The sequence below is a fragment of the Procambarus clarkii genome, chromosome 52 (genome assembly GCF_040958095.1).
Source record: "Procambarus clarkii isolate CNS0578487 chromosome 52, FALCON_Pclarkii_2.0, whole genome shotgun sequence".
NCBI lineage: Eukaryota > Metazoa > Arthropoda > Malacostraca > Decapoda > Cambaridae > Procambarus > Procambarus clarkii.
In genome coordinates this window covers 27,828,637-27,856,465 of record NC_091201.1, presented here as the reverse complement: position 1 = coordinate 27,856,465, position 27,829 = coordinate 27,828,637, and the positions used below count along the sequence as shown (strand labels likewise).

Here is a 27,829-nt window from a genome sequence, read left to right as displayed (position 1 = left end):
CACATCCACACACACATCCACACACACATCCACACCCCACACACACACCCACACACACCCACACCCTCCCCCCCACCCTGCCAGGCCTGCCCCGCCGTACTTGCCATTCACACACTTCCCTACACTCGCGGCCTTGACCCCCATTTTCTGTGGATCACAGCCACAAATACCAGGGGGTAAACTATGCCAAAGTCAGACTGGAGGAGTGTCGTCACTATCTGTCACCTGCTGGCCGTTCGTAGGTTGATTCTTTTGCTGGGTCACGACGCAGCAACCCCCTCCTCTCAACTAATAGGTTGCCTCTTTTACGTTACGGTCACCTACGTTACAAATGCAACCTACTGCGGCAAGTAGCGGCTCGCATATATCTACCTTTTCGGTGCATCGGACTCGATGGGTTAGGAGGGTTGCTTGGGCTCGTACGGTTCTGTTTAGGGACCAAGAGTCACTGTGTTAGGTGAGCTCGCGCTATCACTGTATACCTGTGTCTGCTGGTGGTGAGGTCCAGCTCCTGGGCCCCGCCACTCGTCATAAGCACTTTGTTACAAGCCTGGCCTGACCCTCTCCAGGTATGCTAAAGGTACAGGTTCTCGCTACAAGTGGAAGCGGAATTTGCTTCCAAATTTCACTTGTAATTTCTCGATCCAATTTCCCCCTCATAAGATAAAGGGCTGTTGTCGTACACACGTCATCAGTTTTCCTCAGTATCTTGTACAATCGGATCATGTCTCACCTGGTTCATTCTTTTGCATGTGTTAAGTTCTCTTAATTAACATGTTTTCACACCTCAGATACCAGTGTCCTCAACTGTGAGTTTGTCAAGTCGTGGGCTCCATGCTGGTGCTACAGTGTCTAGGACATGATTGATATAGTCTGTATATAATGTTTTTGTTTCAGGGTTTCCACGAAATCCTGTAACATAAAGCTTAGGGCCCACTGTGTCCATTATTTGCTTTACTTGTCAGTTAATGAGTATTTACGACTTAAGTGAGTCGTGCATCATTCTCATAATGATTCTTGGGATTCTAGAGGTCGTTGGTGCGTTTGTCAGCTTCTTATCTACTGTTGATGCCTGCTTGATGGGGTTTTAGGAGTTCTTCTACTCCCCAAGCCCGGCCTGAGGCCAGGCTTGACTTCTTGATGCTTGTGATAACCTCGTGACTTGTAGCCGGTGTGATGTGGACCTCAAGTCCGCTCTCTTCCTCCCAGGCTTGTGCTCGTCTCCCTCTCTGGTAGGAGAGTAAGGTCAGGGTCTTCGAGAGTAAGGCGAAAGAGTGTGTGGGGGAGTGTGTGGGGGGAGTGTCTGTGGGGGGGAGACTGTGTGGGGGAGAATGTGGGGGGGGGAGAGTGTGTGGGGGAGAGTGTGTAAGGGAGAGTGAGGTGGGGGAGAGTGAGGTGGGGGAGAGAGTGTGTGGGGGAGTGTGTGTGTGGGGGAGTGTGTGTGTGGGGGAGAGTGTGTGTGGGGGAGAGTGTGTGTGGGAGTGTGGAGGAATGTGAGCAACAAAGCCCCAGCACACCATCCACATTCCCCACCGCTCAGGCCATCAACACGCCAATTTCGAATTCCTGGAAACTGCCTCTGCGAGTTTGTAGGGCGCTCGGCACGCGCATGCACGCACACAGACAAACACAGACACACACACAAGAATATCGAGACAGACGAAGATACAGTCAGTCACACATAAAAGAAGTTAGAAATGTAGTTACTATACAAGGAAATATTACCATAAAGAAAACGAAGATTTCTTTCATTTTACCCCAAACTGACCAGTTTCAAAACTAGGACGGATATTTAAAATACTTTCCTTCAGTGTTTTGTTAAGCAAAATTGAAGGTGATTGCACATAAATGAAGATGGAAATAATGCATAGTAATTTACAAGGAACTCTATACCTAAAAAGTGTGAATGTCTGTGTTTCTGTCAGCGGTTGGAGGTCAGACGCCTGGAGCTAGCCTCATTAAACATTGAAGGATTAATGGCGATTGTATTGGGAGTGTCGTAGGGGAGTTGGCCCGGTACCTTCCTTAAGGGGAGGCCCGACCTCGGTACCCCGCCACTAAGTCTGTGGATGTGAAATGTTCAACCCCAAGTCCACGGACTTTAGCATTTGAGCAACAGCATACTGAAGCGAAAGGTACGGAAGGAAATGCAGAATGGAACCAGTGAGGAATAGAGGTGCTATAGGCACAATCAGAGAACATTGAACATTAGGGGTCCACAGCTATTCAACACCCTCCCAGCATTAGAAATATTGCTGGAACAAAGGTGGATGTATTCAAGAGGCAGTTAGACAAGTTCTTGCAAGAAGTGCCGGACCAACCGGGTTGTGGTGGTGTGTGGGCCTGCGGGCCGCTCCAAGCAACAACCTGTTGGACCAAGTTATCGCAAGTCGAGCCTGGCCCCAGGCCGAGCTCAGAGTAGAACTCTCAGAACCCTCTCCAGGTATGTTCCTAGTAACACCTTGGTTACCTTGCGATGGTTCCGAGGATCAACTTCCCTACGGCCCAGTCTCTGACCAGGCCTCATGGTTGGGGGGCGCAGCATAACGTTTGAATCACAACCTGGCTGATCAGATATCCTTTGAAAGTGTTTATCGATTTCTCTCTAGAACACACTCCATGTACACACAAGGGCATGAACAACGTCAGAGGTCGGCAACGGGAGCCGGTCGGCCGAGCGGACAGCACGCTGGACTTGTGATCCTGTGGTCCTGGGTTCGATCCCAGGCGCCGGCGAGAAACAATGGGCAGAGTTTCTTTCACCCTATGCCCCTGTTACCTAGCAGTAAAATAGGTATCTGGGTGTTAGTCAGCTGTCACGGCCTGCTTCCTGGGGGTGGAGGCCTGGTCGAGGACCGGGCCGCGGGGACACTAAAAGCCCCGAAATCATCTCAAGATAACCTCAAGATAGTTAACAAAAACAAACAAAAAAGAACTATCGACACCTCCAAAGACTACTTAATCCAACGGGCTGAGAGTTATACGCCAGAATATACGAGCAGTAGAGTCTAAGAACCTATTTGAGGAGATCACCAAGTAGGGAGGCCTAGTGAGAGACCGGTCGGCGCGGACATTGATCCCCGCAACCATCACACACGGCAGGTGCTGTCGGCTGGTGGAAACAGAGGAGACGGATTACCGCGTCAGGTAAAAGTACAGGTAACGGCAGGTATTGTGACGAACGTTAACACAGTTGGTGAACCGGAAAGGGACGGGTGGTGGTGGTGGTGGGGGGAGAGAGTGGTGGAGGGGTGGTGGTGGGGGTGGAGGAGTGGTGGTGGTGGGGGTGGAGGAGTGGTGGTGGAGGAGTGGTGGAGGTGGAGGAGTGGTGGGGGTGGAGGAGTGGTGGTGGGGGTGGAGGAGTGGTGGAGGAGTGGTGGTGGCTGGGGGGGGGGAGGGGTGTAAGAAGGAGAGGTCAGGTGAGTGAGAGAGACTTGGGCACGAGCAGTACACCGGGAGGGCCAGGCCGCCCAGTTTACCCTGGACAAACACGGCTCAGTGGTGACCAAAGAGCTGCCGCTGAACTGTTTGCTTGGGGCGAGGATGAGACCCCCCCCCCCCCACCCCCACTCCTGCTCCCTCTAACACTGCCATGCCAACAGATACTTTTAATTACAAGAACAGGCGTGGGGAGGGGGGAAGGAGTAGGCCAGGTGTCTCAGCAGGTGGTGGAGGGGGTGGAGGACTTGTGGGGGGAGGGGGGGGGGAGGGTGAGGGAGCAGGATGCTGCATGTACAAGGACACCAGGTGAGCAATCTTTAATAACACTACCTCCCCATGCTCCCCTCCCCCATCAATCTCCACCCATCACCACCCTACATGCTCCCCCCATCAATCTCTACCCACTACCACCCTACATACACCCCCCCATCAATGTATAGGGTTTATAGCGTCGTAGGTAACACGGCTGTCATGATGTACTCCTTCAATTCCCTATTCTAATGCTCTCCCAACAAGCGTAAGAAATATTTCCGGAACAAATGTAGACTTCATTAAGAAGCAATTGTATAGGTTTCTGCAAGAAGTGCCGGGCCTAAGGGGTTGTGGTGGATACGTGGGCCTGCGGGCCGCTCCAAGCAACAGCCTGGTGGACCAAGTTATCACCGTCGAGCCTGATTCCTGGCCGGGCTTGAGGAGTACAAAAAATCCCAGAACCCTTTCCAGGTATGCTCCAGGTGAACCTACCCACACGACACCATACACTTCTGCACACATCACAGTCTCACAGCAACGTTGCTGGATGAGGGTATGGTACTCCATACCCAGACAACTCCATGCCCTCCTGCACCCATTGCAACCCCCCCCCCCCACACTTCTACCCTCAGCTATGCTCCGAGGAGCAGTGATGGAGCATATGCTGCTCTACTCGAGCAGTCAGGACACCAGACAAGGAGTCACTGGAGAGTAGGAGACCACAATCACCGCTACCGCTGCTGCTGCTCTTCATCCTCCTATGCTCCTGCTGCTGCTCCTGCTGCTCCTGCTGCTGCTCCTGCTGCTGCTCCTCCTGCTGCTCCTCCTGCTGCTGCTACTGCTGCTGCTACTCCTGCTGCTGCTACTCTTGCTGCTGCTGCTCTTGCTGCTGCTGCTCTTGCTGCTGCTGCTCTTGCTGCTGCTGCTCTTGCTGCTGGCTACTCCGCGTGTAGAGTACAGTCACCTGGTAATTTCCAGCAAAGACTTTGGGAGTTGTTATACTGTGGCAGCCTGGCCTGTGACTGGCCTTCCCTGCTGGTTGTCTGGTGTGTGAGGTTACTCGTCTTCCTAGTCTGCACACCTGAAAAGCCCAGCCATCATAGCCAGACTGATCCGGTAATCAAGCTTAAACTTGTCAAGCTCCCTCCTACAAACTTCCATGGTTGCTCCAGCGGCATTCTTGTATGTGTTGACCGGAGACTGAAAAGTGTTGCGCCTCTGATGTTTTTACAATGTTCTCTTAATTGTTATTGGCGGGCTATCTTCTTCTTGTTTCCGGGAACCAATGTCTCCGCGGCCCACTCTCCAACCAAGCCTCTTGATTGGTCTGGTCAACTGGCTTGTAGCTGTTAGTTGCAGCTACTCGCAGGCTGCCGAGGTTGGGCTCCAGCTCCTAGGCATCGTCTGGTGTTAGGACTCCCGACTTTCCTGTTCTTTTTCTTAACGTTAATATGAATGTATTGTAAAGTAAGCCTTTCTTACCTGCCCCTCCAACGCCTCTACCTTGCTCCCGTCCTTACAATTTCAGAGTACAGTATCTTGTATTTTACGATCATGTTTCCTCTGGATTTCTCTAGCCGGGTGATTTCAATCCTAATGGAATTTAATCGCACCAATTTCCGGGTTGGTGGAATTTGGTTGGGTGCAGTGTTGCCAACGTTACACTTGACAGTCCGACGACGACCGTTACCGCCGCAGTGTTGCCATCACGCGGTGATCACCTGGCCTCGGGTCATCTCGCCACACACACCTTCACTTTGACAACAATTGCTGTAATGCCCAAGGTATCGAATTCATATTTAGCTCTGAGATAAGCTACGGTAATAGCGAAGGTCTCACTTCATGCAGGCCGGCGTTCAACCCCCCACCGTCCAAGTGGTTGGGCACCATTCCTTTCCCCCGTCCCATCCCAAATCCTTATCCCGACCCCTTGCAAGTACTATAGTCATAATGGCTTTGCGCTTTCCTTTTTTTCCAGACATCTCCCGTCACGCAGGGTGCAGTCGCACCTCCACAGATCTCCAGTATCATCTATTGATACTGGTAATGGCTCAAAAGGGCCACCATATATGGGCTATTCATGCCCGTGCCACCTTTTGGGTGGCTTAATCTTCATCAATCAATCAACTTACAGAGCTTTCCCACGTTACTACCCCATCAATCCAATATGACGGCTCCAGGTACGACTCCAGGCTCCAGTACGGCTCCAGGCTCGACTCCAGCTATGCTCCAGGCTCCAGGCTCGACTCCAGCTATGCTCCAGGCTCCAGGTACGGCTCCAGTCCAGGTACGACTCCAGGTATGCTCCAGGGTCCTCCGAGAGGGCACAAGACACCAGGTGGGACTCCTCCAAGACCCCCCACACACCAGGGTGTGCCAACTACCACGGACCGCCCGAGGAGAGGTCATCAGCCGGCCGGGGCACGCACACCGCCAACCACCTCAACCCGCCACCATAAACTACGCCAGCAATTACTGCCAAGTGAATTCCGAACCAGCTGGCTGAGGGGAAGAGGAGGGAGGAGGGAGAAGAGGGACCGAAGGAATGGGGAAGGGGAAGAGGTGGGGAAATGGGATGATAAAGGAAGGGAATAGTGGAAGAAAAAGGGTAGGCGAGGGAGGAAAAGTTGTTTGAGAACAGGGAAGGAGTGGGAGGGGGAGAGGGTGGGGGTAGGGGGGGGGGAGGTTGATTATCTTGAGATTATCTTGAGATGATTTCGGGGCTTTTTAGTGTCCCCGCGGCCCGGTCCTCGACCAGGCCTCCACCACCAGGAAGCAACCCGTGACAGCTGACTAACACCCAGGTACCTATTTTACTGCTAGGTAACAGGGGCATAGGGTGAAAGAAACTCTGCCCATTGTTTCTCGCCGGCGCCTGAGATCGAACCCAGGACTACAGGATCACAAGTCCAGCGTATATATAATTAATGATATGATATATAATTAATATTTATATCACCGTATTAACGAGGTCATGACGGTGTATAAACACAGTCCTCTAACCTCACGGCTAGGACCCACAAGCTGGGCTAGACTGGACAGGAAAAGTTAAACCGGAGGACAGGTCAAGGCTCTGTATACCAACTGGATAGGAAGGGATAGTGTTCTGTGGCTGATCAAACATACAGGAGCAATCTGTTGGGGATGAAAGACTCCAGTATTTAGTTCAAGTTCAAGTATGTTTATTGAGATAAGCAATAAATACATCTCAAAGGGATAGAGTAGCTTCGGCTATTTCTACCCCCCTAACCAGTATTTAATATCCGTTTACCTGAAGAAAGGGGGGGGGGATGATTACGGGCTATTCATGCCCGTGCCACCTTTTGGGTGGCTTAATCTTCATCAATCAATCAATCACAAGACATGAATGACTAAGTAAGGAGCAACCTAAAGATTCACACTGCCAGTGAGGAATAAGGGACCCCAAGAAGAGCACTACACCCAACAGCTTGGAGGGAAAAAGACACAAATGAACAGGAAATACAGAACACAAGGAAAAAACACTATATACTATATACCAGTCTCCGTGGTGTAGTGGTAAGACACTCGCCTGGCGTTCCGCGAGCGCTTTGTCATGGGTTCGTATCCTGGCCGGGGAGGATTTACTGGGCGTAAATCCTTAACTGTAGCCTCTGTTTAACGCAACAGTAAAAGGAGTACTTGGTTGTAACAACGATTCTTCGCGGCGGGGATCGTATTCCAGGGACCTGCCCGAAACGCTACGGGATACTAGTGGCTGTACAAGAATGTAACTCTTGTATATATCTAAAAACAAATACTTAAGGACAAGAAACTAAAACAAGAACATACAAATTAGGCGTGTCAGAGAAGCAGTACGAGAATGGTGTAGCAGCCAGAGCTAAGGACCAGCCTAAACTGCTCCATAGCAACACCAGGAAGAATTGTTATTACTATTACTAATCCAGCCCTACGCCTCTGGCCGGCCTACTGGAGTTGACTGTGGATAACCAGGTGATTAGGCTGTAATAAGATAAGCAGACACCTATCGTCTCACAGCAGCTCAACAGGCACCTGCTGCCTCGTCTGCTGTACGGTGCCAGCCTCCATTCATTAGTGAATATATACCAATGTTTCCTTCTGGGAAGAAAGTTAATTCTGGGCGTGCAGACGTCATGGCCTCCCCCACACAACCCTCAGCCGGGCGGCCATCCTGGAGCAGGTGGCTGTGTGTACATCTCATCCCGTCACCTGGTTTGCTTGCCAAGTGTTACACACACACACACACACACACACACACACACACACACACACACACACACACACACACACACACACACACACACACACACACACACACACTACGGGGCCTCGTAGCCTGGTGGATAGCGCGCAGGACTCGTAATTCTGTGGCGCGGGTTCGATTCCCGCACGAGGCAGAAACAAATGGGCAAAGTTTCTTTCACCCTAAGTGCCCCTGTTACCTAGCAGTAAATAGGTACCTGGGAGTTAGTCAGCTGTCACGGGCTGCTTCCTGGGGGGGGGGGGTGTGGTGTGGGGAAAAAAAAAAAAGTAGTTAGTAAACAGTTGAGAGGCGGGCCGAAAGAGCAAAGCTCAACCCCCGCAAAAACACAACTAGTAAACACAACTAGTAAACACACACACACACGCACACACCACGCGCACACCAGGAGACAGGTGGTGGAAACTTAGTACCCAAATAAGCCACAGAGACATAAGATTTTTTCAGTGTCAGAGTAGTTAACAAGTGGAATACAGCAGGAAGTGATGTGGTGGAGGCTGACTCTATACACAGTTTCAAGTGTGGATATAATAGAGCCCAGTAGGCTCAGGAACCTGTACACCAGTTGATTGACAATTAAGAGGCGGGACCAAAGAGCCAAAGCTCAACCCCCACAAACACAACTAGGCGAGTACAACTAGACGAGTACGGCAATTAACCCACAGAACTAGAATAGCATCATGCTCTCACAATTCAGTAATGGACAATGACGACAGTTTAGACCATCGTGACAGCTATCGGCAGCCAATTGCAAGCATGTTTGATCACACGGCCACACCTCAAGTTGATATGCAGCTCCCGGCCCCAGGGAGGCCCGCCAGGCCCTCACCACCAGCACACCCTTGCCTCCTGCTTGACACCTGCTTGATGGGGTTCTGGGAGTTGTTCTACTCCCCAAGCCCGGCCCGAAGCCAGGCTCGGGGAGTAGAACTCCTCCCGAAACTACAGGTAACGAAACTCCAGGTATGGGTCCAGGCTATCGCTGCCCAATCCACGACTGCATTGATATCGGCTATTAGTTTCAACGACTTCATTAATATCGGCTATTAGTTTCAACGACTTCATTAATATCGGCTATTAGTTTCAATGTTTTCCACAAAATTTCCACAATAATTAACAAGCAGGCTTTTTTATTGTCTGCAAGGGGAGACACGAAGCTGCGACTTGTAATTTTTCTCTATATCTGATATGAGAATGTAAAATACCTCTGACGTAAGGACTGTTGACTTTCTTAATAGCTGGCACGTTTGCGTAAACTTCTAAGAACTCATTGTTCCAATATATATTTTAGTGTGTGTACGCCAGCAGCGGTCTTTCCTCACACACAAACTGGCTTCACATTTGTAACCAATTGGCACGTAATGACCAAATCAGGCCGCGATAAACTGCTGAAGAAAGTGAGACTGATTGAGTGTGGCAATCCCTCTGGCGCCACAGCAAGAGGTGCTGGTGGTGGTGGTGGTGGTGGTAGGGAGGGGGATGTTGGTCGAATATGGGGGGGCAGGGGTGTGGTGGGAGAGACAGGAGGTGGGAGTGACGGGAGGTGGGAGAGACAGGAGGTGGGAGTGACGGGGAGGGGCAGTATATACAATATTACATTATAAATGCTACGAGACATCAACCAGTACTATCTCAGACAACGGGACATTCTTCACTGATCCTTGCGGATGTGACCAGTCAGGCGAATACCTTCACCAGGTCACAGCACCACCAGCACACGTCTCATCAGTAGTACGTGAAAAAGTCTTGGATTTGTAACTCGGGTTAGATGGAACACGGAGATGGTTCAGAGACGGAATCTCTCACACTGAGAAATAGACAAAATTGCATCAAGTATTAGGATGCAAAAGGTTGATGATATCGGGTTAAATTTTATCGCCCACACGAGGGATAACGCATTACGGGCTCGCCATAGCCCGTGCTACATGAACATTTCGTTCTGAGTAGCTAAATCTAAAACAACAACAACAACAGGACAACGCATACACACGCCCCTGACAGCTGGGTGGACAGCGCTTCGGATTCGTAGTCCTGAGGTTCCGGGTTCGATCCCCGGCGGAGACAAATGGGCAAAATGTTTCTTTCACCCTGATGCTCCTGTTACCTAGCAGTAAATAGGTACCTGGGAGTTACGACAGCTGCTACGGGCTGCTTCCTGGGGAGGGGGGGGGGGAACAAAAAGGAGACCTGGTCGAGGACCGGGCCGCGGGGACACTAAGCCCCGAAAACACCTCAAGGTAACCTCGAGTTATTATGGACAAAAGTACAAAAAGTGGACTGTTGCACTCCCCCCCCCCCCCCAAAAAAAAAAAAACGCTTTGACAGGTGGGATTTATTAATACATTCATTACTTCTGCAGCAGGATTGAATTATTCTTTCTGGATCGTTTGCAATAAATTCAATTTTTTTTAAATGAAATACGTATATAAGTGTATTTCCAAAAATGTTGACACCCAAGTGTAAACTTGTAAATAATGTCTACAAATAAAGAGTATTCACTTAACCAGACACTGATTATGTTTACAAAGCCAAAACAATTACAAACACAAAAAGTGGCTAAGGACCAAGACATTCTTATGGTAACAAAATGAAATTATAAAATAATATAGAAAGCCATCTTTAATTATAACGTCTTGGGAGATAATTACTCCCCGGCCCCTCGCAAGAACTCCTTCTATACTCTACTTTCTCAACGAGCCTTGACCACATTTAGAGTTTACATTTTCTAATATTTTTTTTTTAAATAATAATGTTCATACAGAAGCTGGAGGAACTTAGTTGCGTGATACCTGCTTGATGGGGTTGTGGGAGTTCTTCTACTCCCCAAGCCCGGCCCGAGGCCAGGCTTGACTTGTGAGAGTTTGGTCCACCAGGCTGTTGCTTGGAGCGGCCCGCAGGCCCACATATACCTGGTTGATGGGGTTCTGGGAGTTCTTCTACTCCCCAAGCCCGGCCCGAGGCCAGGCTTGACTTGTGAGAGTTTGGTCCACCAGGCTGTTGCTTGGAGCGGCCCGCAGGCCCACATATACCTGGTTGATGGGGTTCTGGGAGTTCTTCTACTCCCCAAGCCCGGCCCGAGGCCAGGCTTGACTTGTGAGAGTTTGGTCCACCAGGCTGTTGCTTGGAGCGGCCCGCAGGCCCACATATACCTGGTTGATGGGGTTCTGGGAGTTCTTCTTCTCCCTAAGCCCGGCCCGAGGCCAGACTTGACTTGTGAGAGTTTGGTCCACCAGGCTGTTGCTTGGAGCGGCCCGCAGGCCCACATATACCTGGTTGATGGGGTTCTGGGAGTTCTTCTACTCCCCAAGCCCGGCCCGAGGCCAGGCTTGACTTGTGAGAGTTTGGTCCACCAGGCTGTTGCTTGGAGCGGCCCGCAGGCCCACATACCCAACACAGCACGGTTGGTCCGGCACTTCTTTCAGAAAACAATCTGGTTTTCACTTGAAGATGTTCACGGTTGTTCCCGCAATATTTCTTTTATCATTGAACATCATATTATTTTGCGGGTCACCTGAAAGAATGGTCCAGGACGGACCGAAACGTTGTCGTCCCTTCACTTTCTAGTGTGTGGTCTGGTGAACTCCTTGTGTTACTTGCCGTTAGAAATGTATATATAAATTTCCGTGTACTTCTCGTCCTTGCTCTTGTGCACATGTTATGCCCCCGTGCACTATGGTCAGTCAGTCCATAGAACCAGTGAAGAGCAGAGGTGCCATAGGCACAATCAGAGAACACTGTATAAACATCAGAGGTCCGCGGTTGTTCAACGTCCTCCCAGCGACTATAAGAAATATTGCCGGAACAACCGTGGACATCTTCAAAAGAAAACTGGATTGTTTTCTAAGAGAAATTCCGGACCAACCGGGCTGTGGTGGGTATGTGGCCCTGCGGGCCGCTCCAAGCAACAGCCTGGTGGACCAAACTCTCACACGTCAAGCCTGGCCTCGGGCCGGGCTTGGGGAGTAGAAGAACTCCCAGAACCCCGTCAACCAGGTATCAAGCAGGTATCAAGCAGTCACTTGTCCAAATACTGCTTCTCTACCTGGGCATCCACGGCCGCCTCACACTGCTCTGTAACCTAAATTCTCCACACAATATTGAAGAGTTCCATTGTGTTCAATGTTAGCGTTATCTGGCTACAGTATTATTATTATTTTTGGTTAAACTGCTTTGCTGCTCCATCTTTTACAGCAGAAATATTTCAGGTATTTTTAATGCCAGACGCCAGGGAATGTCTCTCTCCTCGTCTACCATTGTGTCCCAAAAATGTTTAGGGGCCTGGGAATAGTTTTGTTTTTAACTTCTTGGTGAATATAGATTTGGAGATGTTGACCAGACCATTCTCCTGGACCATTCTCAAGTCGATTGTGAAACCCTCTTCGACGACCGAAACGTCATCGTCCCTTCACCTTCTAGTGTGTGTGGTCTGGTCATCATACTTTAGCCACGTTATTGTGACTCGTCGCCTGCATGTAGATTTGGAGACGTGTGGGCCTGGAGTGTTTACAATGTCCAGTGGGGATGATGATCTTATTTCCCAACAACTTGACATGATGCTGACGGGAAATATATGTAACAAACTGAATAAAAACAAACAAATAAGCAAAGTAAGCTAATTAAAAATGAGTGGGAACCAAGAAGCTTGGAACACCTCAATAGGGAACCCCGACATATTTCTTCTGCTGCTGCTGCTGCTGCTGCACTAATTTGCCGAGACGCTGCCTGTTCGTCTTATTTGTGCTGCCAGAGAGAGTAATGATGACAAACACCAAGTGAAGAGAGCAACACAATGCCAGGGAAGAGTGAATGGAAGGGGGGGGGAAGAGGGGGAGGGGGAAGGAGAAGGGAGAAAGAAGAGAGGAAGAAGAGAAGAGGAAGATGAAAGGACGGGGAAAGGTGGAGGGGGGGAGGGGAGAAGAGGGTAAAAAAAAGAGGAGAAATGAAGAAGGAAAGAGTGGGAAGAGTGGGAGGAACCCACACATACATCTTGCTTCCAGAAGACACAAACCAGGTGAGAGAGGGTGTGTGGGATGTTGTCAGTGTGGCGGCCACTGTGTAGGGCAGGTGAGGGGAGGGCAGGTGAGGGGAGGACTGGTGAGGGGAGGACTGGTGAGGGGAGGGCTGGTGAGGGGAGGGCTGGTGAGGGGAGGGCTGGTGAGGGGAGGGCAGGTACGGTACACACGCCAGCCTCCCTTCACCCGCACATCTCCACCCAGCACCTCACCTCACCTCACACAAAGAAAGAGAAGGGTGGGCAGACTGCATATTTTTGGATTGCCAGAAAGCCTTTGATACAGTGCCACACAAGAGGCTAGTGAAAAAGCTGGAGATGCAGGCTGGAGTGAAAGGGAAGGTACTCCAGTGGATAAGGGAGTACCTAAGTAATAGAAGGCAGCGAGTCACTGTGAGGGGAGAGGTCTCAGATTAGCGAGACGTCACAAGTGGAGTCCCGCAGGGGTCAGTCCTTGGACCTATATTGTTTCTGATATATGTAAATGATCTCCCAGAGGGTATAGACTCGCTTCTCTCAATGTTTGCTGATGATGCAAAAATTATGAGGAGGATTGAAACAGAGGAGGATAGGAGGAGGCTACAAGATGACCTAGACAAACTGAGTGAATGGTCCAACAAATGACTACTAAAGTTCAACCCGAGTAAATTCAAAGTAACGAAACTAGGCGGTGGAAACAGGAGGCCAGATACAGGATACAGAATAGGAGATGAAGTACTTCATGAAACGGACAGAGAGAAAGATCTAGGAGTTGATATCACACCAAACCTGTCTCCTGAAGCCCACATAAAAAGAATTACGTCTGCGGCCTATGAGAGGCTGGCTAACATCAGAACAGCATTCAGGAACCTGTGTAAGGAATCATTCAGAATCTTGTATACCACATATGTAAGACAATTCCTGGAGTATGCGGCCCCAGCATGGAGCCCGTATCTTGTCAAGCACAAGATGAAGCTGAAAAGAGTTCAGAGGTATGCCACTAGACTAGTCCCAGAAATAAGAGGCCTGAGTTACGAGGAAAGGCTGCGGGAAATGCACCTTACGACACAGGAAGACAGAAGAGTAAGGGGAGACATGATCACTACCAACAAAATCCTCAGGGGTATTTACAGGGTAGACAAGGATAAACTATTCAACACTGGCGGGACGCGAACAAGGGGACACAGGTGGAAACTGAGTACCCACATGAGCCATAGGGACGTCAGAAAGAACTTTTTCAGTGTCAGAGTAGTTAACAGGTGGAATGCATTAGGAAGTGTTGTGGTGGAGGCTGACTCCATACACAGTTTTAAATGTAGATATGACAGAGTCCAGTAGGCTCAGGAATCTGTACACCAGTTGATTGACGGTTGAGAGGCGGGACCAAAGAGCCAAAGCTCAACCCCCGCAAGCACAAATAGGTGAGTACACACACGATTATATTCATAATCCATCATAATATCACAATAAACTGTAGGCCTAACACCAGGGACAAAAAATCAGCATTTTCAATTCAGGTTTATACTCAAGACGAAGCTTAAACCAAGAGCAGATGTGTAGGGGTGTCCAGCCCCCACCTGGCCCTCTGTGTGACCACCACCTGGCCCTCTGTGTGACCACCACCTGGCCCTCTGTGTGACCACCACCTGGCCCTCTGTGTGACCACCACCTGGCCCTCTGTGTGACCACCACCTGGCCCTCTGTGTGACCACCACCTGGCCCTCTGTGTGACCACCACCTGGCCCTCTGTGTGACCACCACCTGGCCCTCTGTGTGACCACCACCTGGCCCTCTGTGTGACCACCACCTGGCCCTCTGTGTGACCACCACCTGTTCCTGTCTACTTCACTGCCTCTGATCAACTCAACCGTAAAAGTTTGCAAGAGGCTGACTACGAGGCCTCCACGCCTCCTGTATTCACCTAGTGGTGCTTGCGGGGGTTGAGCTCCTGTATTCCTCTAGTGGTATTCACCTAGTGGTGCTTGCGGGGGTTGAGCTCTCGGGCTCTTCGTCCCTGGAACAAGCCAATGGTTCATCAATACCGTAATAAAACACAGCTGACGGGCAATAACGAAGAAGCCCAAACAGTAACGCTAATATTTCCCCAGCAACCAGGAGGCCTGGTCGACGACCGGGCCGCGGGGACGCTAAGCCCCGGAAGCACCTCAAGGTAACCAGGTAACCACCAGACCAGCCTGGCACACCGTGGCCGGCCCGGGGCGGTAAATAACACAGGGCGGGGGAAGAATGAGGGGGTAAAGTTCGCGTGCTCCTCTTAAAAGGTAATCGGCGTGGGGGGAAATCCTTGAGAAGCGCCCTCGTAAACTCTCTCTCTCGTGAGGGATAACTACACACACCACCCCAAGTACCGGGGTCGAGGCGGCCACTCACCAACACACCGCTCGTTTGGGAGGGGAAATTAGCACGGGGCGGAAGGGGAGGGAGGGAGGGTTAGTTATTTAGAGGGGAAAGTATTATTATTATTAACATCTTTATTGACAAAATTAATTACAATTTTGCCTAATCTGAGGATTTTGATAGTTTTATTAAAGTGAGGATAATGCTGGTATTCACTGTCACGCAGGACAGAGGGTCATACATAAGACAATAGGTCTAAACTGTAGGCTGAAGCACATATATATCATGGTTACAATCAATGTGTTAATGTATGAATATGTGAAAACAACTTTCTACTGTGCACTGCCCCACAAGGGCAGGGATGGGTTCATAAGTGATGCAGCTTAGAAGTAATATCAATAAAAATTGTTCTTCATTCTTTAAAATGGACAAGCAAATTTTGGATAAATTGTTAGGATGTCGTCCAGAACACCTGAGTCAATGAAATAGTTACACAGTTGGTGGTACAATAGGCCAGGAGGTCTAAAGTCCTTTACGGTTTCACATTCATCAATATAGTGTTCTAGTGAATGCATCAAAAGTTTATCACAGAGTTTACAATCTGATTATTCTGGTAGTGGCTCAGCCTCACTAACCTGCCAGATGTGTCTATAGCCAAGGCGAATTCGCGCAATGACTACATCACATTGCCTGGTCCGGTTACTGTGCTGACCATACAAATACCTATTATTACAAAACTTGTCATAACTTTTAATACTGCAGCTTTCAGGTCTCTGGGCATTTCTTAGTTCTTCTAAATCTGAATTAATTTCTTTCATTTGCATTAGGCAGTGATGTGGTGGAGGCTGACTCCATACACAGTTTCAAATGTAGATATGATAGAGCCCAGTAGGCTCAGGAACCTGTACACCAGTTGACTGACAGTTGAGAGGCGGGACCAAAGAGCCAAAGCTCAACCCCCGCAAGCACAAATAGGTGAGTACACAATAGCTGAAGCATGAGGGAGCGTAATGGAACAAGACCCGGGAAGGGCCGGCCACCACACTCTCCACATACTTAAAACATGTCCAACAAAACCAACTTTACTGACAAAGAAACATGCCGTGCGTAAAATGCTTTTCAACTTTTTACTTCCTAATTAATCCTATGACTGGAAAAATGATAAGATAATTTGCCAGCCTTGATACCAAAGCTTAAATATGCAGCTTTAGTTGGACTCGACCTGAATAAACATATCAACAAACTAGAACAAGTGTAGAGACGTGCAATGAAATGAATATTGCAACTGAATGGGATAATTTACACGTAAATAGTGAAGGACATGTAGAACAGTCAGTGAGGAGTAGAGGTGGCAGAAGCACAACCAGATCCCACTATATCAGAGGACCACGGCTGTTCCATACTCTCCCAGCAAGCATAACAAATACGATTGGAACAAAGATGGAACAGAGATGGAACAGAGATCCAGAGGACATAACCTAAGGCGCTACAGGGAATACATTGCTAGACATGATAACAAATCTATAGAAAATTGAAATAAATTAAATACGACGAATGAGAGCTTCAGCTCCATACTGTTACCTTGTACCTGGATGGGACTCTACGAGGAGTTCTACTCCCCCCAAGCCCGGCCCGAGGCCAGGCTTAACTTTTAACTTGCCTGAGCTTGGTCCACCAGGCTCTTGCTTGGAGCGGCCCGCAGGCTCACATATTCTAATGTGTGGTTAGACTCATATATCCTAATTACGTGGTTATCCACATAAAAAAATTACACACACATTTATAATATATATATATATATATATATATATATATATATATATATATATATATATATATATATATATATATATATATATATATATATGCGGAAAGTCCACAGAGAAATATGAAATGAGGTGGACTTTCCGCATAAAATGATCAGTGTTTTGTGATCGTCAATTGCGCATGCATGCATGCATATATATATATATATATATATATATATATATATATATATATATATATATATATATATATATATATATATATATATATATATATATATATTAATATTATTAAATATGACCGAAAAAGTAAGATTAATAATTCTAACACGAATTTTCTCAATCTTTCGTACATTTCTTTTCACTGTTGGAGGTAATTCAAAAATCAATTCTCCAAAATTCATTTTTATTTCTAGTCTGACGCGACACTTGAGCGCGTTTCGTAAAACTTATTACATTTTCAAAGACTTTAGTTAACACATACACAACTGAATAGAACTTACACATCTCCGATTTTGTTTATATCTACATTTGAGTGAGGTGGATGGGGTGAGGTGGTATTTAATTTCATCAACACAAGCCAGAACATGAATATATATATATATATATATATATATATATATATATATATATATATATATACACACACACACACACACACACACACACACACACACACACACACACACACACTCACTCACTCACTCACTCACTCTGGTTTCAGCACACGGACACACGCACCTTGAGAGACTGAGGGAACAGGAGCTCACTAGACTGAAGGAAAGAAGGAACAGGAGGAAGATGATAACGACCATCCAAATAAATTCCTGGTTAACGTGACGCTATCCTCCTCCTATCACCTCCCTCCCCCCCCCCCCACACTCCTGCTATTCCATATTTGTTAATAATTGCATTTTTCTTTATCCCGGGCCTTAAATATTGTAGGCCTATATGGAGACGAAGCTGACCTCGGGGTAGCTAGGTGGCCTGAGGGTCTTACAACTACTGGGTGTACTGGGAGGGAGGGCAGGTGGTGTACTGGGAGGGAGGGCGGGGGGGGGGGGGGGTGTACTGGGAGGGAGGGCAGGGGGGGGGTGTACTGGGAGGGAAGGCAGGGGGGGGGTGTACTGGGAGGGAAGGCAGGGGGGGGTGTACTGGGAGGGAAGGCAGGGGGGGTGTACTGGGAGGGAAGGCAGGGGGGGTGTACTGGGAGGGAAGGCAGGGGGGGTGTACTGGGAGGGAAGGCAGGGGGGGGTGTACTGGGAGGGAAGGCAGGGGGGGGTGTACTGGGAGGGAAGGCAGGGGGGGGTGTACTGGGAGGGAAGGCAGGGGGGGTGTACTAGGCGGGAGGGCAGGTGGTGTACTGGGAGGGAGGGCAGGTGGTGTACTGGGGAGGCAAGGCAGGTGGTGTACTGGGGAGGGAGGGCAGGTGGTGTACTGGGAGGGAGGGCAGGTGGTGTACTGGGAGGGAGGGCAGGTGGTGTACTGGGAGGGAAGGCAGGTGGTGTACTGGGGAGGGAGGGCAGGTGGTGTACTGGGGAGGGAGGGCAGGTGGTGTACTGGGAGGGAGGGCAGGTGGTGTACTGGGAGGGAAGGCAGGTGGTGTACTGGGGAGGGAGGGCAGGTGGTGTACTGGGGAGGGAGGGCAGGTGGTGTACTGGGGAGGGAGGGCAGGTGGTGTACTGGGGAGGGAGGGCAGGTGGTGTACTGGGGAGGGAGGGCAGGTGGTGTACTGGGGAGGGAGGGCAGGTGGTGTACTGGGGAGGGAGGGCAGGTGGTGTACTGGGAGGGAAGGCAGGTGGTGTACTGGGGAGGGAGGGCAGGTGGTGTACTGGGAGGGAGGGCAGGTGGTGTACTGGGAGGGAGGGCAGGTGGTGTACTGGGAGGAAGGGCAGGTGGTGTACTGGGAGGGAGGGCAGGTGGTGTACTGGGAGGGAGGGCAGGTGGTGTACTGGGGAGGGAGGGCAGGTGGTGTACTGGGGAGGGAGGGCAGGTGGTGTACTGGGAGGGAAGGCAGGTGGTGTACTGGGGAGGGAGGGCAGGTGGTGTACTGGGGAGGGAGGGCAGGTGGTGTACTGGGAGGGAAGGCAGGTGGTGTACTGGGAGGGAAGGCAGGTGGTGTACTGGGAGGGAGGGCAGGTGGTGTACTGGGAGGGAGGGCAGGTGGTGTACTGGGAGGGAGGGCAGGTGGTGTACTGGGAGGCAAGGCAGGTGGTGTACTAGGGAGGGAGGGCAGGTGGTGTACTGGGAGGGAGGGCAGGTGGTGTACTGGGAGGGAGGGCAGGTGGTGTACTGGGAGGCAAGGCAGGTGGTGTACTGGGAGGCAAGGCAGGTGGTGTACTGGGGAGGCAAGGCAGGTAGTGTACTGGGAGGGAGGGCAGGTGGTGTACTGGGAGGCAAGGCAGGTGGAGGTGGTAATAGCAGCGACTGGGAGGCTTTGAGCTGTGTTAGCCAGAGAGCAATAATCGTTACCGTGGCTGCAGCTGTCGTCAGAGGAACACCGGCGGCTAGGGAGGGAGAGAGGGAAGGAAGGGGTGGAGAAGGAAGGGGGAAGGAAGCTGAAAGGAAGGGAAGAGAGAGAGGTAGGGAAGGGCACGAGAGAGGGGGACCGAGATGGGAATAGCAAAATGTAACAGGGGAGAGGAATTAAGCATTTCAAGGGGAAGACACGTGGAAAGGCAAATGAGAGGAAGACCGAGGTGGGAAGGGTGGTAAAGAAGGGAATTGGTGAAGAAAGGAGATGACAATGAATGAAGGAAGAAGAAAGAGGAGGAGACAAGGAGCCGGGAAGGGGCCGATTGATCCATAATTTCCAGCACTGTGTAAACACGTTACTGGAGACGAAGATGGCGCCGTGTAAAACACAAACAAAAATTAGTTTTAAATCAATTCTCAATGTGATTAATAAAATGAATACAATATGAGGCAGGAGGCCAGGTAGGCTCCGTAACATGGAATATTCCGCCGCATAAGATCAAAACATTACTCCCGAGGAGAGAGCGTGCGGAGCGCAAGATGACTGTAGTCGACAGTTAAGATGGGTACAAGACTCCGCCAAGACCGGTGCTGCCAGAGTAGCAAGTGGAAGGGAATTATCAGAGGGGGGGGGGGAAGAAAGCGCCAAGCCATTACGACGATATAGCACTGGGAAGGGGGCACGATAAGGATTTGGGATGGGACGGGGGAAGGAATGGTGCCCAACCACTTGGACGGTCGGGGATTGAACGCCGACCGGCATGAAGCGAGACCGTCCCTCTACCGTCCAGCCCAAGAGGTTGGGCGACACGAGAGTACCCCTGCACCTAGGAACCCCTCTCACCCAACCTCGTGACGGATCTCAATAGGGAACTACCCCGCCTCCCTAGTCCATACAACATTTTTCCCATGTTGTATGTCCCATTTTTCCCATTTCACCTCTTCCCTTTCGCGAAGAGGTGTTAGTTTCAATCGAGAAGTAGAGAGGATCAGAAGGACGTGTAGGGAACCTGGTTGATACCTGGTTGATGGGGTTCTGGAAGTTGTTCTACTCCCCTTGTGAGAGTTTGGTCCACCAGGCTGTTGCTTGGAGCGGCCCGCAGGCCCACATACCCACCACAGCCCGGTTAATCCGGCACTCCTTGGAGGAATAAATCTAGTTTTCTCTTGAAGATGTCCACGGTTGTTCCGGTAATATTTCTTATGCTCGCTGGGAGGACGTTGAACAACCGTGGACCTCTGATGTTTATACAGTGTTCCCTGATTGTGCCTATGGCACCTCTGCTCTTCACTGGTTCTATTCTGCATTTTCTTCCATGTTGTTCACTCCAGTACGTTGTTATTTTACTGTGTAGAGAAGGTGAGAGGCGAGAAGGAGCAGCCGATGCATGGCGGGCAGGTGGTGTGAGGACCATCAGCCGTGCTCGCTGCCACGCACCTAACCAAACACTGAGCTAACACAGACCTGTTGAGAGTTGTTGTTCTCCGCGAGCCCGGCCTGGGGCCAGGCTCGACTTGTGATAACTTGGTCCAACAGGCTGTTGCTTGGAGTGGCCCGCAGGCCCCACATATCCACTACAGCCTGGTTCATCCGACACTTCTTGCCAGAACTAATACAAGTGCATCATGAAGACATCAAGATAGTTGAGCCAATCAAACCCTCCATCTGATATTTACAAATAATTACCTTGAGGTTACGTTGAGGTGCTTCCGGGGCTTAGCGTCCCCGCGGCCCGGTCGTCGACCAGGCCTCCTGGTTGCTGGACTGATCAACCAGGCTGTTGGACGCGGCTGCTCGCAGCCTGACGTATGAGTCACAGCCTGGTTGATCAGGTATCCTTTGGAGGATAATGAACTAATCACGGACATAACCATCACAAATACAACCTCCCCGGACCACATCAGTGAAGTTAAAACAACAGATGCCACTCCAATTGCGCCTGGTACTCTACATAGCATAGAAGTTGCGAGCAGACGCGTCCAACAGCCTGGTTGACCAAACGACTTATTTGGAGGCCTAGTTGGGGACCGGGCCGCGGGCCCTATGATCCCCGGAAAATCCAACCTAGGTAGGTAGGTAGGTGCCTGTAATGGAATACTGCCCGCTACTCGCATTCTTTCTTAACGCTGTCATAGCACACAATCGTACAAATATATATATATATATATATATATATATATATATATATATATATATATATATATATATATATATATATATATATATATATATATATATATTTATTTATTTATATATATATATATTTATTTATTTATTTTTTGCCCCAGATAGTTAAAGGATGGGCATTGAAAAGCTTTAAATTTTAAGTGTTGCAGTTAAGAAGCAATATTTTAATAATGATTATGATATATTCTTAACCTTACAAGACAGTTGTTGAAGAGACTGGCGTGCCAGAGTCCCAGTGAGTGACTGGTCACCTCCCTGGCACAAGAGCTACAACACTATATATGAATTATTTTCCTCCAGACTCAGCACAGGAGAGAAAATATTTCACAAGGACTTTTGCTCTCCTGGAATTTTTAAGGGTTCTGCTTTTTTTTTTAAGTTTTAGTTGGATAACTTCTATTTCCCTTTGACAGCCTTCACTGTCGTTCAGGGAGAGAGAGAGAGTGGGCGTGTGTGTAATTAAGCGCTTTATTTTCCTCTATTGGAGCATCGTTCTCAAATTTCCAGAATTCTGTCTTTTTTTTTTTAGTGGTATGTAACTTGACCATACGTTTAGTGCCACTGTGTATATGTGAAATTGTGGATTATAAGACTAATGTTACTAAGTTTATTACTGAACTTGTATTTGCTGCATTCTCCTCCTCGTGGATTTGGGGCAGATTACGCGGGTCTATTGTTCATGCTTGTCTGAACCAAACAGCCCCTGCCCCCCCCTCCCCGGTACACACTAAACATATAAAAACAAACACACTAACCCCTCACCCTTATGAATGACTCTAACGGCTCGTGACTAGCCCCCCGTCCCGCAAAAAGGACCCTTGAGGGCTAGGAACCGTCCCTTAGAGAAGTACCCTGAGGGACGGTTAAGTAAGTTCGATCTTAAGTAAGGACGATTAAGTAAGGACGATCCAGTAAGTTCAGTAGAACTTCGGTTTCAACCCTTTTACCCTGTCGTAGCTCAATCGATTAAGGCAGTGTCTGGGATGCTCCTGGACGCAGGTTCGAATCCTCGTCACGGCCCCTGTGGATTTGTTTACCCTGAGGGGCTAGGGACTGGCTCCCCCCCCCCCCACTAGTGAAGGACCCGGGGGCCATGAATCACCAGGATGCTTCACTTACTGGTAGCTGAGGGCAGACCTGCAGCACGGCCGGCACACACATTACCTTTTAAAAGGCGAGTGTGGGCAGCTGCCATGTCGACACATGATGCGTGGGGCCGCCACCACCAGCACCTGGTGTAGGCGTCCAGCAGGTGTGTAAGGCCACGCCGAGCAGGTGCATATAAACGACGCCGAATGCAGAGCAGGTGTGTGTGTGTTTCCCGGGCACAGCAATCTCCTCCCCCTATCCACACACACATCTACACCCACACCCACACATCTACACCCACACATCTACACCCACACACACACATCTACACCCCCCCCACACACACACACATCTACACCCACACATCTACACCCACACATCTACACCCACACATCTACACCCACACACACATCTACACCCACACACACATCTACACCCACACACACACATCTACACCCCCCCCACACACACACATCTACACCCCCCCCCCACACACACATCTACACCCCCCCACACACACATCTACACCCCCCCCACACACACACACATCTACACTCACACACACACACATCTACACCCCCCCACACACACATCTACACCCCCCCCCCCACACACACACACATCTACACTCACACACACACACATCTACACCCACACACACACGGCTCGTTTGCTCCAGCACTTGCTTCAACACCTGTCTCACCAGTAGGAGCACCTGCATGTAGATCTCCGTGTCTACATATGGCGGCCGGAACACCCGGACACGCTTATAGAGAAGATTCACAGGTATGCCACCAGACTAGTCCCGGAACTGAGAGGTATGAGCTAGGAGGAAAGGCTAAGGGAGCTGAACCTCACATCCCTGGAAAACAGAAGAGTAAGGGGAGACATGATAACCACCTACAAAATTCTCAGGTGAATTGACAGAGTGGACGAAGACAAACTCTTTAGCACAGGCGGAACACGAACAAGGGGACACAGGTGGAAATTTAGTACCCACATGAGCCACAGAGACATTAGAAAGAATGTTTTCAGTGTCAGAGTAGTTAACAAGTGGAATGCACTAGGCAGTGATGGGTGGAGGCTGACTACATATAAAGTTTCAAATGTAGATATCATAGAACCCAGTAGGCTCAGGAACCTGTACACCAGTAGATTGACAGTTGAGAGGCGGGACCAAAGAGCTCTCAGAGCTCAACCCCCGCAAGCACAACTAGGTGAGAACAACTAGTTGAATACCACCTATAAGTGAATACATTTTTCCACGCACCAAAGAATAATGGTGGGAATCTTAATTTCCGGCAAGTGTAGCTGGAAGCCGCCAGTCTGCGCCCACTTTAATTTGATGCTTGCCACATCTAATGATTTGTTCTCACTAACAGCTCCAGTCAGGTTTTAATAATGAGGAAAATAAGACAACTACGACCTGTCGGAGTAGAGGAAGCCGTCTAGACGCCAGGGATGGAACAACCAACTCTACCCAACCATCACCACATTCCAAGCAAATTAACGAGTGATAGATACAATAACAATAGAAGATTAGACAACAGTGAGGAGCTGCCTATCAAGAAACCAAGACCAGGACCCGGATTCACGAAGCAGTTACGCAAGCACTTACGAACCTGTACATCTTTTCTCAATCTTTGGCGGCCTTGTTTACAATTATTGAACAGTTAATGAGCTCCGAAGCACCAGGAGGCTGTTTATAACAATAACAACAGTTGATTGGCAAGTTTTCATGCTTGTAAACTGTTTAATTAATAAATGTAACCAAAGCCGTCAAAGATTGAGGAAAGATGTACACGTTCGTAAGTGCTTGCGTAACTACTTCGTGAATCTGGCCCCAGAAATCAATAACCAGCTAATACACAGTTACACTCTACCCACTTCAAGACCCCGGGCCAACGCAGAAGCTGGACCGAATGACCCCTACAAATAAATACCAAATGATATTTATCATTTGGTATAACAACTTGCTGGAACACCTGTTTTACACAACTCCCCCCCCCCCCACCACCACTACGCGCACATGTCCAGCACATCCTAAGCACATACCTGGAGAGGGTTGTGGGAGTTCTCCCTGAGCCCACCCTGGGGCCAGGCTCGACTTGTGATAACAAGGTCCAACAGGCTTGTTGCTTGGAGCGGCCCGCACCGCCCACATATCCAGGCTGTTATGATGTCCCAAGTGACATCAGCTGGCAACCATAACGTAACTAACGATTCCCGTTAACAATTGAGAGCGACACCGTCCCTCGCCCTCACGCCCGCTTGGCCCCAGCGGCCAAAGGTCAAATATCAGCCAGCCTCCTGCAAACTTAGTTGTACAGGAGCCCGGCCAAGAGCCCCGCCCCGGCCAAGAGCCTCGCCCCGGCCAGGAGCAGGGGCGAGGCGCGGTGATCGCCCCCGTGCAGAGAGAGAACCCTATAAGCGCAGGCATCTCCTCCAACATCACTCACGGAAGCTGCACAACCAGTAGCGGGGACCACCTTATCTTACCTTGAGGTTACCTTGAGATGATTTCGGGGCTTAGCGTTCCCGCTGCCCGGTCGTCGACCAGGCCTCCTGGTTGCTGGACTCATCAACCAGGCTGTTAGACGCGGCTGCTCGCAGCCTGACGTATGAGTCACAGCCTGGTTGATCAGGTATCCTTTGGAGGTGCTTATCCAGTTCTCTCTTGAACACTGTGAGGGGTCGGTCAGTTATGCCCCTTATGTGTAGTGGAAGCGTGTTGAACAGTCTCGGGCCTCTGATGTTGATAGAGTTCTCTCTCAGAGTACCTGTTGCACCTCTGCTCTTCAACGGGGGTATTCTGCACATCCTGCCATGCTTTCTGGTCTCATGTGATGTTATTTCTGTGTGCAGGTTTGGGACCAGCCCCCTCTAATATTTTCAATGTGTAAATTATTATGTATCTCTCCCGCCCTGTGCTCAAGGGAATACAGATTTAGGCTCTTTAGTCGGTCCCAATAGTTTAGATGTTTTACTGAGTGGATTCTAGCAGTAAAGGATCTCTGCACGCTCTCCAGGTCAGCAATTTCTCCAGCTTTGAAAGGGGCTGTCATTGTGCAGCAGTACTCCACTCTAGAGAGCACTAGCGTCTTGAAGAGTATCTTCATCGGTATAGCATCTCTAGTGTGAAAGGTTCTTGTTATCCAACCTGTCATTTTTCTTGCAGTTGTGACGGCTACTTTATTGTGTTCTTTAAAGGTAAGGTCTTCCGACATGAGTACACCCAGATCCTTTACATTGCCTTTTCGTTCTGTCATGATTTGATTGAGTTTTATACATGGTTTCCGTTTGTATATTTTCATTTTCTTTTCCGTCGCGCATGAGCTGGAACTTATCTTCGTTAAACACCATATTATTTTCTGTAGCCCCACAACCAGTAACGGGAACCAAATAACATTTCCAGGTTACCTGTGCCTCACGCTTGAGTCAGGCAGGCGTGGACGGGTTGTGATTATTGCTTTGAGTATTATTATTATTACTATTACTACTATTTTGATTCACTCCAGTCTTAAGTCCCGAAACACGAACCTTATGCTAGTTTTAAAATAGTAGCTATTTTATATAAATACATGCATACATACATACACACACACACATGTATATTATATATATATTATATATATATATATATATATATATATATATTATATATTATATATATATATATATATATATATATATATATATATATATATATATATAAAATATATATATATATATATATATATATATGAATGAGGGCGAGGCGAGTCAATATGGTGATGCACTCACTCAGCGGCTGGTGTGCCGGACCCCTGGCACTCTGGCACTCTGCTGTAAAGCCTTGTACTCGGGTTATAAATATATCATCAGGTTAATGCACGTCCTGGACCCTGCCCCCCGCGCCCCCACTGATGGGGGGGGGAGGGGGAGCAGGTGGTGGGGGTGTTGGCGGGGATGGTGGGGTTGGAGTTAGAAAGGAGGAGGGAGAGGAGGGACATGATACAGACGTATAAAATACTTAAGAGGGACTGACAAGGTGGAATCAAAGGAATTGTTTGCGATGAATATCAACAGAACAAGGGGGGAGGGTTGAGGGCTTACTCCATTCATACCTTTAAAATCAGGTAGGATAGGGAAATAGGTCAGGAAGTCATTGCATTCGACAACCACCGACTAGAAAATCGGGATCCAAGAGCTAGAACTTCGATCATACAGGCACAACTAGGTGAGTACACTTCCTAGTTGATTAGTTAAATAGATTAATTAACAGAGTTGTAAGAATACAGTTGTTAGGCTAACAATGTCCCCAGAACCCCAGGTATATATCTTGAGATCTTGAGATAATTTCGGGGCTTAGTGTCCCCGCGGCCCGGTCCTCGATCAGGCCTCCACCCCCAGTAAGCAGTCCGTGACAGCTGACTAACTCCCAGGTACCTATTTTACTGCTAGGTAACAGAAACATCAAGGTGAAAGAAACTCTGCCCATTGTTTCTCGCCGGCACCCGGGATCGAACCCGGGACTACAGGATCACGAGTCCAGTGTTCTGTTCGCTTAGCCACCGGCTCCCCGACATAAATAGGCATAGACTAAAACATCAAACAATAGAGTTCCATCCTTTGTTATGCTATACTGACTAGCATACCTTGTCATGCTATACTGACTAGCATACCTTGTCATGCTATACTGACTAGCATACCTTGTCACGCTATACTGACTAGCATACCTTGGATTTTAATTAATTTCAACGAACATATAATTTGTATCCTGGGATTCGTCAGACCATTCATAATGCTTACAGGTACACTCCTTGTTGCTCTTAGTGGCTTGGACACAGCCACCACCACCAAGAGAGAGCCGGTCGGGAGCGGACAGCACACTGGACTTGTGATCCTGTGGTCCCGGGTTCGATCCCCGAGCGCCGGCGAGAAACAATGGGCAGAGTTTCTTTCACCCTATGCCCCTGTTACCTAGCAGTAAAATAGGTACCTGGGTGTTAGTCAGCTGTCACGGGCTG

General features: G+C 49.2%; 1 protein-coding gene across 3 annotated transcripts in view; it reads right to left on the bottom strand.

The window, feature by feature from the left end:
• LOC123763567 (uncharacterized) overlaps positions 1-27,829 on the bottom strand; it is a 243,524-nt gene that overhangs the window by 102,155 nt on the left and 113,540 nt on the right. The gene's annotated exons all lie outside the window — the stretch shown is intronic.